Source organism: Schistocerca serialis, chromosome 5, assembly GCF_023864345.2.
Source record: "Schistocerca serialis cubense isolate TAMUIC-IGC-003099 chromosome 5, iqSchSeri2.2, whole genome shotgun sequence".
NCBI classification, from domain to species: domain Eukaryota; kingdom Metazoa; phylum Arthropoda; class Insecta; order Orthoptera; family Acrididae; genus Schistocerca; species Schistocerca serialis.
Genome location: NC_064642.1, coordinates 616,484,230 through 616,496,218, shown reverse-complemented (window position 1 = coordinate 616,496,218; position 11,989 = coordinate 616,484,230).

Here is an 11,989-nt window from a genome sequence, read left to right as displayed (position 1 = left end):
TGCGTTGCCGTGGAAAAGGACAGGTGAGTTTGTACTTTTGTGATGGCGAGACGCGCCAATTAGTTGAGGCTGTGTGCGGCCGGCCGGCATGTGGATGAAAGGACAGCTTTGCGCCACCTAGTTTCGATAATAACAGACGCCTCGCCCAACGACTCACCGTGCTTTTGTTCACTGTCAGGTCTGCGTAGACATTATACAAGCTTCTATGAATATCTGCGTTGCTATGGTCTTCCGCCAAAAGAAATTCAATAACAGATGTCTGTCTGGAACGCACCTCCGTTACAGACGCCATTTTGAAAGCTATATTTAGCGCTGCCACCTATCGAAATATCATGAAACTATACGGGCAGAAGCGAGAATATTCCGCAAAAGATTCAGCATTTTTCCAACCGAAACAGGCCGACTAAAAGACCCTCGTAATTTCAGATCCTTTACTGTAATGCAGTAGTATAAATTAAAAAAAAATTAAAACCAGTACTGTGTGATATTCATAAAACATGTCTTGAGGTAAGACAATAGTGTACAAATATACCGAGTAACTGCCACAGTTACACAGTTAAGTCACGAAACTTAACCTGGCCGATACTGCACGGCTCTTCTTTATACACATTTGTTCATAGAACTGAAACAAGTTTACGACTCTCACCTGAGTACTACTTCTTGACAGCAAGTATCAATGTGTAAATGCATCATATTTTTTTCGTTATATGTATGTACACAGTCAGTCCCAATACATTACGCATTGTACTTTCATTTTCAGTGACGTAGAATGGATGTTACGCTGTTTGATGCCATTGTTATGATATTGCCGTATAACTGACGTTAAGCGAACACCTAACGTCCTATTAGTTTTCGTGAGCTTGTACAGGATACAAGCGTTGTATGTGTTCCCACCCTTGATGTAAAGGACACCTGATAGTCATCTGAGGATGTAAACAGTTCTCAACAAAGAAGTACAGATAAGTTGCTCTTGGCCGTTAAACTATAACTTTTCTTGCACGAAATTAACATGGCATGGAGGCAGTTCGAGCAACATGCCCTTTTTGTATACTGATGAGTCCACTCAAACAACTACTGAAGTACTGAAAAACCGACAAACTTGTGGCTAGTGAATAAGATATGTGACTCGAGCAATGAAATAAATTCGCACTGTCAGATCATAATTCAAGACATTGTGAGACGTGGCGCCTCTTTGCTTGATTATAATCAATACGAGAACGTACAAATCCAGATGTTGCTCTGCTGGGTGCAGTCCCAGAAAACTCTGTGTCGCTTTACTCAGTCGCCGAATCTCGTCCAGCTTTACGCTGCTGAATCGAATTGCGCCAGCCATAGGATTGCCACACGGAGAGCGCAACACTTGAATTTTATTAGATGAGCCCGTAAGGCTACGTGAACGGTAACGTCGCACTGTCCCATTTATCGCCAGGAACAAGGAAGCAATACCGGCAGCGGCCTACGGGTAACTCAGTTTATAGGAATCGATAGAGTCCCAATTGGCGCCTTCCGCGGTCCCCCTATAGAGGCGGCGGTGGAGTGGGCGAGGTGGCCGGCAGGGCAAGACCAGAGAGAGAGAGACGAGGATCACAGGAAGCACCGATAGAGCCAATGGGAAGGCGTTCCCTGTAGAAAAGGCGCAGAGTAGTATTACGCCAGGAAAATTACGACACACAATACCTGTAACATGCTGACAAGAGTCCCGGTGCCTTCGTTTCAGCCAGAAAACGTAGCTACTTCAGTACAGAATTATTTCACTTACATTTCGTCTAAACTGAGCGTCCATGCGCCATAACATTTTTTTGTAAAACAACAGCATGGGAATTGTGAGTCCACCTTGTTATTTATTTACTAATTTATTTCCCAAACTAGTTTCAGCGACAGTTATCTTCATCATCAGTGGGTTCTTTAAATCTTACTGTACTCATACGTTACAGTACGGTTTAAAGAACTTTTGCCGCTATTTGAGTCATATTTTCTGTACTTTTTCTGTTGCCGTTTGTCTCGGTTTACATGGTGTCATCGGCAAGTTTGTTGGACGGCTTGAAACTAATTTTATACACAGAAAACAAAATTTTCGCACTTCGTTAATGTGTTGGATCGTAACGAAGTGCGGAAGTTTGGTTTTCTGTTCATAAAATTAGCTGCAAGCCAACCAAAGAACCTGCAGATGACATGATACAAGCCGAAAGAAACGGCAACAATTCTTAAAACCATGCTGTAATGTACAATAAATAAGATTTAAAAAAACCACTAATGATGGTGATATTTATCGCTGAAACTAGTTTGGGGAATAAATGAGTAAATAAATAACAAAAAGTGTTTTGCATCAAGGCGGACTCCCGTATTGTTATTTTTTTATGCAAGCACGGACCAAATGGAAGAGTTCTAAGGTAAATTTATTAATATTTTTTGTCTTTTATAAACTTATCTCGTCCTACGTCAGTGTGGATTAATCGAGTGGATGGTTATAGTTGGTTAGACGAATGTTTAGAAGATTTTATAGTTCATTCATTAACTTCTGTGAAGTTCTTGGGTCAGGGTAATGAAACGATTCTAACTTGTATTAGGATCTGTTTGTTTGTATTAAATCTATTAATCATTGTAACGTAAACCCGATCAAGCTATTTGCGGTACAAGTCAAATAATCTATTCTGAACTTTTTTCGTACTGTATATTGACATTAAATTTTTTACTTATTATACTATGCTTCTCTTATCAACTTTGAGTAAAAACATCATTCATTCAATTAGCGACATTCTTTGAAACTTATAGGGTCGTCTTACAGAATTATGTAAGCAGATAATGTAAGAGTGTAAATCACATATCGAAGCGAGACAGTCTATGCAAGAAAGGCAAGAATATTTGCAGTTAAAACTTTTAAAAAAATCTGTCTATTTTATACCATAATTTTGGAAACGTTTTGTAACAGTTTTTTAAAATTTCAGTTAAAAACCTGTAAAACTTCCCGCAGACGCAACTTTTCGTCACGGTAACGGGTCGTCAAGATTTAGATCCTCCAAGAGGCGACTGAAACCCTGAAGATGAAGCTAGGTTTCGAAATGTGCCCTGGTGAATACAGTTTGCTTTCAATGTAACTGTAAAGGCGTTGAACTTTAATTTTTCCATTTGCTTTCAATCATTTTTAATAATTAGTACTTGTGATTGCTGCTTTGTTACTTGTAGAATATCAGTAGATACAACAAAATATTAGTATGAAGGAAGTGCTATAATACACACGTTTCTGTTAAAGAGACTGAGTTGGGTTATTAACTACACAAGAAATTTCGTGATTAAACGCTAAGTACTTTACACTGTCGATTATTGTGTGATATGCAGGACTATGTTTGTTTCCCTTATCATTTAGCTTGTGGAGAAACCCGGCGTTGCCCAGGTATTTATTTATAGCTGGCGTTCACGCGCGTACCATTCTGCCTCTGGCCTTGTCACATCTCCTGCACTGAGTGTAGATATATATTTGTAGCTACACTCAGTGCCTGAAAAATTTATTGCGAATAGAATTAGTAGGAAACTAGTAATAAATTTGTACGTCATGCATGATGCAAAAGTTTTTCACGAATCACGTTCTATCTCCTGCAGTTTGTGCCGTATAGTGACGTAATTTTGCATATAACATTCTATATGTTACATCCTTTTTTGCAATGGACAGTATATCCCAGATTCTCATTTTGTTTCGCACGACACCTATACACCAGTGGAAGAAAAGCAGGGTAGCAGATTAGTATTTGACGACTCGTTAGAACCGGAACCAAAGCTGAAATTGTGCAAGGAAATATACGCCGATCTGATGATCGCATTAGCCGAGACAAAGAACCTAAGAATCCAACGATGAGAGTACCAAATTCTCCAACTCGCACAGAGGTTAAAATCGAAGTGGAATGGCTCATAGTCCTGTTCAAGACAAATACAGAATAAATACCAATTATCACGCACCTCCCAAACGCAATGGCAGCATGTATCATATTATTAGCTGCTCACGTATATTTCCAGGCCAAAAGTAGAGTTTCATTGCTTGTGAAAGGAAACGAACGAAGAATATCGATTCGATTGTAACAGGCTTGTACGATCTCAAGTTCAAACACGTTTATGATATCCATAATGCATCACAGGCCGTCGTTGAAATTACTTGCTGCCACGATGGTCGCGTAATCGACAACTTTCCTTCCAGCTGTGATTGGTTTTCGGAGACACTATTTCACAAATCGCTTTGTAACCCTATAAAAGAATTTCTGGCCAACTTGGGATGAACATTACATTAAAGAAGACATCCCAGAGAACATTTTAAGCGACTAAAAATTGATTTTGTTAAATTTTCAAAATATGATTGAACATTTTCAGTGGTATTGGGACGTACGTGTCCGACGATAGGTTATCGGAGAATAGGTGGGGATTGGCTGAATATTACTGCTACGTATCAATATTCCATTGCTAAAGACAAGTCTTCAGATAGTCTGCAGTATCGTGACATAAATACGTGAACATTGAAAATTAAAGTACCGATTTTTAATAGTAACTATGCGACGAGTGGAATAAATCTTATATAAATCTAAAGGTACTTTGCCAAAGACTTGCACAAACAAGGTAATGTGAGTACGTATCCGTTAAGAGGGATATAAGGAAGTGGACATTCACACTTGACAAAAGATTTTCTCTGCTTTTCACACTGCTAACAACTTCTACCATGCGTACAGACCAGCTGCTATGACAAATGACACAAAGAAATAACAAAATTACGTGATATCACATCCTAGGGATGTTCAAGTTTACATGTTGCACACGGTTCATTTGCGGTAACATATGCGTACGGGACAGCTACAGTGCAACAAGTGTACCTAGCGTTATTTATTGGCGTTGTTTTTTGGCTTACTTTTCTCTAAGAGTAAACGAAAGTAACTTTCTTATTTCCCATCGTTACCACAAAATGTGAAGTAAGATCTTAGTTTTTGTTTTCTTAATTTTGCATAGCCACGAATTCCGTTATTATACGGAAACTACAATTATTTGTTCTAGGCTATGTCTCGAAGAAGAACACTACGGCATCGTACTGCAAGACGCAGAGCTATAGAGAGAGACACACAATTTTTGCGAAGGCAAAGTAATATGAACAATATGGACATTGATACTGACAGTTCTATTGTTGTTTTGAAAGAAGCATTTAAACGTGCACTGAACGTAATTCCAAATAATTTTGAGAGTTATAGTTACAGTTTGATGAATTTGCAATGCATATTTTGTAACGCAAAATGTTTGGCTTTCGAGGTTACTTCATGTGACACAACAGAATTCACATTCTGTTCTCATCAGAGAAAATTTAATTTGCCGCCGTTAACACAAAATATGATTTACAACGCATGTTTGAAGGACTCATGCAAATGGTCGAACAATTAAAGGGAAATCAAAGAATTATTTCAATAATATTCGTAGCTTCAATGGATCCAGGATGCGTTTTAAAAGTTTGTGTAATAATGATACCGATTGCCAAGTTTTAACTGGAATTGCACAAAATCAATTACTTTTGATTCCACGTATGACTTATTCCAATATTTATTTATATTTCGAGTTTCAGAGAAAATAATTCGTATTTATTCCAGTATTTGCAATTACTATTGGCAAGTCACAGGGACAAACATACGAAAAGGTTGCGAGTTTTACTAACGCAACCAGCTTTTACACATTAACAGTTGTATGTTGCTTCAAAAAGAGTTCGATATTCCACTGGTTTCAAATTATACACTGCCAAATCACATTAATGTGACCAGCACCTATGTTTGACTTTAACATACGATAATCTGACGTCCAGAAGGACATGATCATTGGCCTTTTGGCCAAAAGTGGAAGCATTCCCGAAACTCCTAAGTTTGCTGCTGTCTAGATGAACCAAGAGGCTACCAACAGTGTCTCCACTAGGACCGTTCAGCGAACGTTGCTGCGTATGGATATCTGCTGCAAGCACCTGGTTCATGTACCCATGCCACACGAGGTGTGGAGTTTGCACGCCAAAACCGCAACTGGACTTCACTTGAATGGCAGCAGGTAGCCTTTTCAGATGATTCACATTTTGTGCTCCATTGGACAGATGGCCATTGGCGTGTATAAACTTGAAATTTCTGAAAGCAAGCACCAGGCGCCAGAAGAATCCAGGCCGGATGGGTAATTTCGTCATTCTCGAAGTAACAACGGATGAAGTATGTACCTATGCTTGCGGACCATTTGTACCCCTAATTACATATTGTTTTTCCCCGGCACGCTGGCATTTACCAGTGGGACAATGCAAAGTGTCAACCAGCTCGTAGTGTAATTGCGTGGATCGAGTAACAACAGGATAAGTAACGTACTCCCCTGGCCACAAGACTCCCCGGATCCAAACGCAGCCTAGAATATGTTAGCACACATCGATCGGGCTGTTCGCACCGTTGATCCTCAACCAAGAAACCAAGCGCAGATGCCCACGGGACTGGAGTTGTTATGGCTCTACATCCCTGTTGGTACCTTCCAGAAGCTCATTCTCTTCCTGAATGTCTCGCTACGGTCCGTGCTGTTAAAGGTGGTTATTTAGTCTTTTGACAAGTAGTTACGTCTCAACAACAGGGAACTCATCGTTTAGCGAATGATGATAGAATATCTAGGCAAAATATAGTTTTATACAGAAGTTTTGAATCGTTAAATCGTAAAATAAACTCTCTCATGCTTTCTGTGCGTCTTGGGTTACTCATAGCGTCCAGAGAAGAACCAAGAATCTGCATACGAATAGCTGCTATTTAACTACAAAAATTTAACTGTCGTTACTTTAAAAACACAACTGGTCGAATTTCGACCACGGGCGATACCAGTTCTTCTAATTACAGATGGCTCCTGTATGTAGAACGTGTAGACAAACCATCCACTACACACTGTCGCATCGTATTAGTTCATGCCAACAAATAGGGAACGCAATGAACAAATTTCCAAAGCAGGCTGCTGTCGGACCTTCCCAGACAATTAATGTTAGTCATGCCCCCTAAAATGTAGACTTTTGCCACTCAGCAAACTCTGCCCACACTGAGCACCAGTAATCTAGGTTAAGAACTTGGAGAGGCGCTCTAGCCATTTATGTGCGTGTGTTTACTATATATATTTAGTTTTTATACATTCATCTTTTGAAATGCAGGATGCACTTACTAATAACCCTATTTGTCCCACTCATCCCCATGTTTGAAAACGCAACAGCAGAAAATACTCTTTTTGATGTTGTCACTACTGACTTTAACGTGCGCCTGCAGCTGGGACGGTAGATCAGCGTGTTCGGTCAGAGAGTTAGCTGCCCTCTGTAATAAAAAAACTGAGTGAATGGATCAATAACGAACTTCAAAGGGCGTCTGGGGACGTCCGCCACGAACAATTGCAACGAACTACAACGAACAAAATGAGATTCCAAAAAAAAAAAAAAAAAAGTGGTAACGTGTTTGCCTATTACGCAGCGGTTCCGGGTTCGATTCCCGGCCGAGTCGTTTTTTTTTTCGCTCGTGTACAGGGTGTTGTGTTGTCCTCATCATTCTTTCATCATTACCCAGTTCGGCGCTAGCGGCCGTGCGAAGCGGAGGTCCGATACTTACGCCTGTGCGGCGTGTGCGAGTGTTTGTTTACTTGTGGACTTAGTCTGCGCGCGGGCTAGTAACAACGATCATGGCGAACAACTACAGGAAAACTACATTACGATTCAATTTCTGCAAAGACTACGAACGACCAAAGGCTTTAGCAGTGGAACGATTCATTCGAGAGGACGTCAAGATACCGCCAAACGGTATTGTCGGAATTCACCTGACCATCGTTAGTCCCACGGTGTATGTTAAGACGGTAAATGCGCGGCGTGTGAGAGAATTCTGCAGGCGACAAAAGCAAGTCTCCGATTTTGTCATAGTGACGGGAATGTCGGCACGGTAACTGTAGAAAATGCTGGTCTGGGTGTACGGACAATACGTGTTTTTGAGCTACCATTTGAGCTCCCGGCTGACGAAGTTATCGAGGCTTTAAAGCCATACGGCACGGTACATGGTCACACAGCAGAACGCTGGACACAATTCGCCATGTACCCCGTTCTTAACGGAGTGCGACAGATCACTATTGATCTTCAGAATCATGTACCGTCCTATCTGACAATTGGTGGCTGTCGGGCGGTGGTGATTTACGATGGTCAACCACGTACATGTTCTGGCTGTGGCCAGGAGGGACACCTCAGGTCGAACTGTATGCAACGGCGGATTACGCAACTGCCTTCAGATGTGCGGGAGCCGTCGTCGGCGATGACAGTACTACCGATCACCTATGCCAAAGCCCTCAATGCGTCCGCTGTTGACCGAAAAGACACAGCCCCGGTGGAAGATCAAGATGGCACTCTCCGAAACCTTGTAGCTGACGTAGGGATGACAGGATGCTGCTCCATCGAGCATACAATCTACGGCGACAACATCAGATGAGACCGAACTCCCACCAAGCACACCGATAGTACTCGAAGCAGTTCCAGCCACTACGGGTGCTGTTCCGTCTGGAACGCACTCTGTGACGACAACATCAGTTTCGACCGAACTCCCGCCAAGTACAACGATGGGACTCGAAACACTTCCGGTTCCTACGGATGCTTTTCTGTCGGGCAGCCGTGATTCCCTCCAATCTGAGGACACGGAAGGAAGATCACGCAAACAACGTTCCCCGAAAAGGAGGAAACGGCGTCGTCGCACGACATCTCCTAGGGATGACTCCCCTTGCCCCGACGACGATGTGCCTGTGGACCAAGACGACACAACAGCCTCTACGAAACAGGATGAGGCAATGGAAACTGTTCGATCAGACCCGCAGCGGTCTGTCAAATTGACGGTACCGGGACGTGGTGATGCTGAAGAGGAATCACAACCAGTTGGCTCTCCAGACGCAGATGCTGTGGCAAGGGACACGAATATATCACTGCCTGCAAAGATGTGGTATGACGATATTGAGGAGGCGCCGGACGTCATACAGAGGCAGCCGGCACTCACGAAGACAGCCTAATAATTGCTGAAGGTGAAGGGAGAGGGGCGAGAGAACGTCTTCTAACTCAGCCCCCAGCGCCGATGCAGGGAGATGCTGTTGCGCATCGACAGAGTGGGATTCAACGCCATGAGAACCGTATTGCGACATTAAATACACTCCTGGAAATTGAAATAAGAACACCGTGAATTCATTGTCCCAGGAAGGGGAAACTTTATTGACATATTCTTGGGGTCAGATACATCACATGATCACACTGACAGAACCACAGGCACATAGACACAGGCAACAGAGCATGCACAATGTCGGCACTAGTACAGTGTATATCCACCTTTCGCAGCAATGCAGGCTGCTATTCTCCCATGGAGACGATCGTAGAGATGCTGGATGTAGTCCTGTGGAACGGCTTGCCATGCCATTTCCACCTGGCGCCTCAGTTGGACCAGCGTTCGTGCTGGACGTGCAGACCGCGTGAGACGACGCTTCATCCAGTTCCAAACATGCTCAATGGGGGACAGATCCGGAGATCTTGCTGGCCAGGGTAGTTGACTTACACCTTCTAGAGCACGTTGGGTGGCACGGGATACATGCGGACGTGCATTGTCCTGTTGGAACAGTAAGTTCCCTTGCCGGTCTAGGAATGGTAGAACGATGGATTCAATGACGGTTTGGATGTACCGTGCACTATTCAGTGTCCTCTCGACGATCACCAGTGGTGTACGGCCAGTGTATGAGATCGCTCCACACACCATGATGCCGGGTGTTGGCCCTGTGTGCCTCGGTCGTATGCAGTCCTGACTGTGGCGCTCACCTGCACGGCGCCAAACACGCATACGACCATCATTGGCACCAAGGCAGAAGCGACTCTCATCGCTGAAGACGACACGTCTCCATTCGTCCCTCCATTCACGCCTGTCGCGACACCACTGGTGGCGGGCTGCACGATGTTGGGGCGTGAGCGGAAGACGGCCTAACGGTGTGCGAGACCGTAGCCCAGCTTCATGGAGACGGTTGCGAATGGTCCTCGCCGATACCCCAGGAGCAACAGTGTCCCTAATTTGCTGGGAAGTGGCGGTGCGGTCCCCTACGGCACTGCGTAGGATCCTACGGTCTTAGCGTGCATCCGTGCGTCGCTGCGGTCCGGTCCCAGGTCGACGGGCACGTGCACCTTCCGCCGACCACTGGCGACGACTTCGATGTACTGTGGAGACCTCACGCCCCACGTGTTGAGCAATTCGGCGGTACGTCCACCCGGCCTCCCGCATGCCCACTATACGCCCTCGCTCAAAGTCCGTCAACTGCACATACGGTTCACGTCCACGCTGTCGCGGCATGCTACCAGTGTTAAAGACTGCGATGGAGCTCCGTATGCCACGGCAAACTGGCTGACACTGACGGCGGCGGTGCACAAATGCTGCGCAGCTAGCGCCATTCGACGGCCAACACCGCGGTTCCTGGTGTGTCCGCTGTGCCGTGCGTGTGATCATTGCTTGTACAGCCCTCTCGCAGTGTCCGGAGCAAGTATGGTGGGTCTGACACACCGGTGTCAATGTGTTCTTTTTTCCATTTCCAGGAGTGTATAAATGACGTGCGTTCACCTGCCAAAATACACCTACTGAAGGAAACGATTTGGGCATCTGATGTGGATATTGCTTTGCTGCAGGAAGTCCACATAGCTGCACTCCCATACATCGCAGGCTACCAGTCCTATTCGTCACATGGAGATCACAATGGGAGTGGGGTGGCAGTTTACGTGCGAGATGGCTTCCCAGTGGAAAACGTGTGTTACCTGCCGTCGGCCAGGGGAATGGCTTTCACGATGTTTGGGACACGCATTATCAATCTTTATGCACCGTCGGCGGCGGGAGAGGGCGCGATTTTATGCAGAAGACATTGCCCCACTTTTCCATGGCCGTTATGAATGTGTAATAATTGGTGGAGATTTCAACTGTGTTCTCAGCCAGAAAGACCAATGGCCGCAAGCAAACATCAGCCAGGAGTTGCGAATCGTTGTCAACGACCTTCTACTTAGTGACACGCGGGAATTACGTCATGGAGATGCACCGGGATACACCTATGTGACAAGTCATTCGGCGAGCAGGTTAGATCGCATTTATATCTCACGGGCTCATGCAAATGATGTCCAGGACGCGGAACGCTGGCCATTGGCATTTTCCGATCACAGCGCTTATATCTGTACGGTGCTTCTTCCCCATAGAGAGGTGTGGAACAGTAAGGCCCCGTGGAAATTAAACATTCAACATCTACATGATCCTGAACGCCATCACCGGATCCTTGAGACATGGACGATGTGCGAGCGAAGGGTTGGAAGGTATGCGACGAAGCTTGATTGGTGGCTGACTTGTGCTAAACCGGCGCTTCGCCGTACGTTCATCTCATATAGCAGGGAGATGGCAGAATGGCACCGCCGTACGACCGACTTTTATTTTGCAGCACTGCGCGACCTGGACGATGGTCCGCCGGGACAGGACGTCTGGATCGAACGCAAAAGGATAAAAGCTAAACTAGTGGCTTTAGCTCGGAAACATCTTCAGGGAACCATGGTGCGCGCCAGATGTCACGATACGATAATGCACGAGATTCCTTCCATGCACCACGTCGTTGAGTAAACGAAAGCACCGACGACGCGTTTTGGTACGGGAATTAATTACCCGCGAAGACCGAAGAGTGACGCGTCAAGCGGACATTGTCTCTGCATTCGTCGACCATTACCAACACATCTATCAGGAAGAAGCCGTCCCTATCGATGACCTCGAACGTATAGCCACGTACGTCTCCCGTACACTGACGGTGGAAGCCGCGGGAACCTTACTGGAAGCCATTAGCTGTGAGGAAGTACATGATGCGATCGCAAAGGGCGCGTTGAATCGGTCCCCAGGCATTGATGGACTTCCTGCTGAATTTTATCGAGAATTTCGCAACGAAATGGCACCGCAATGGACGGAAATGT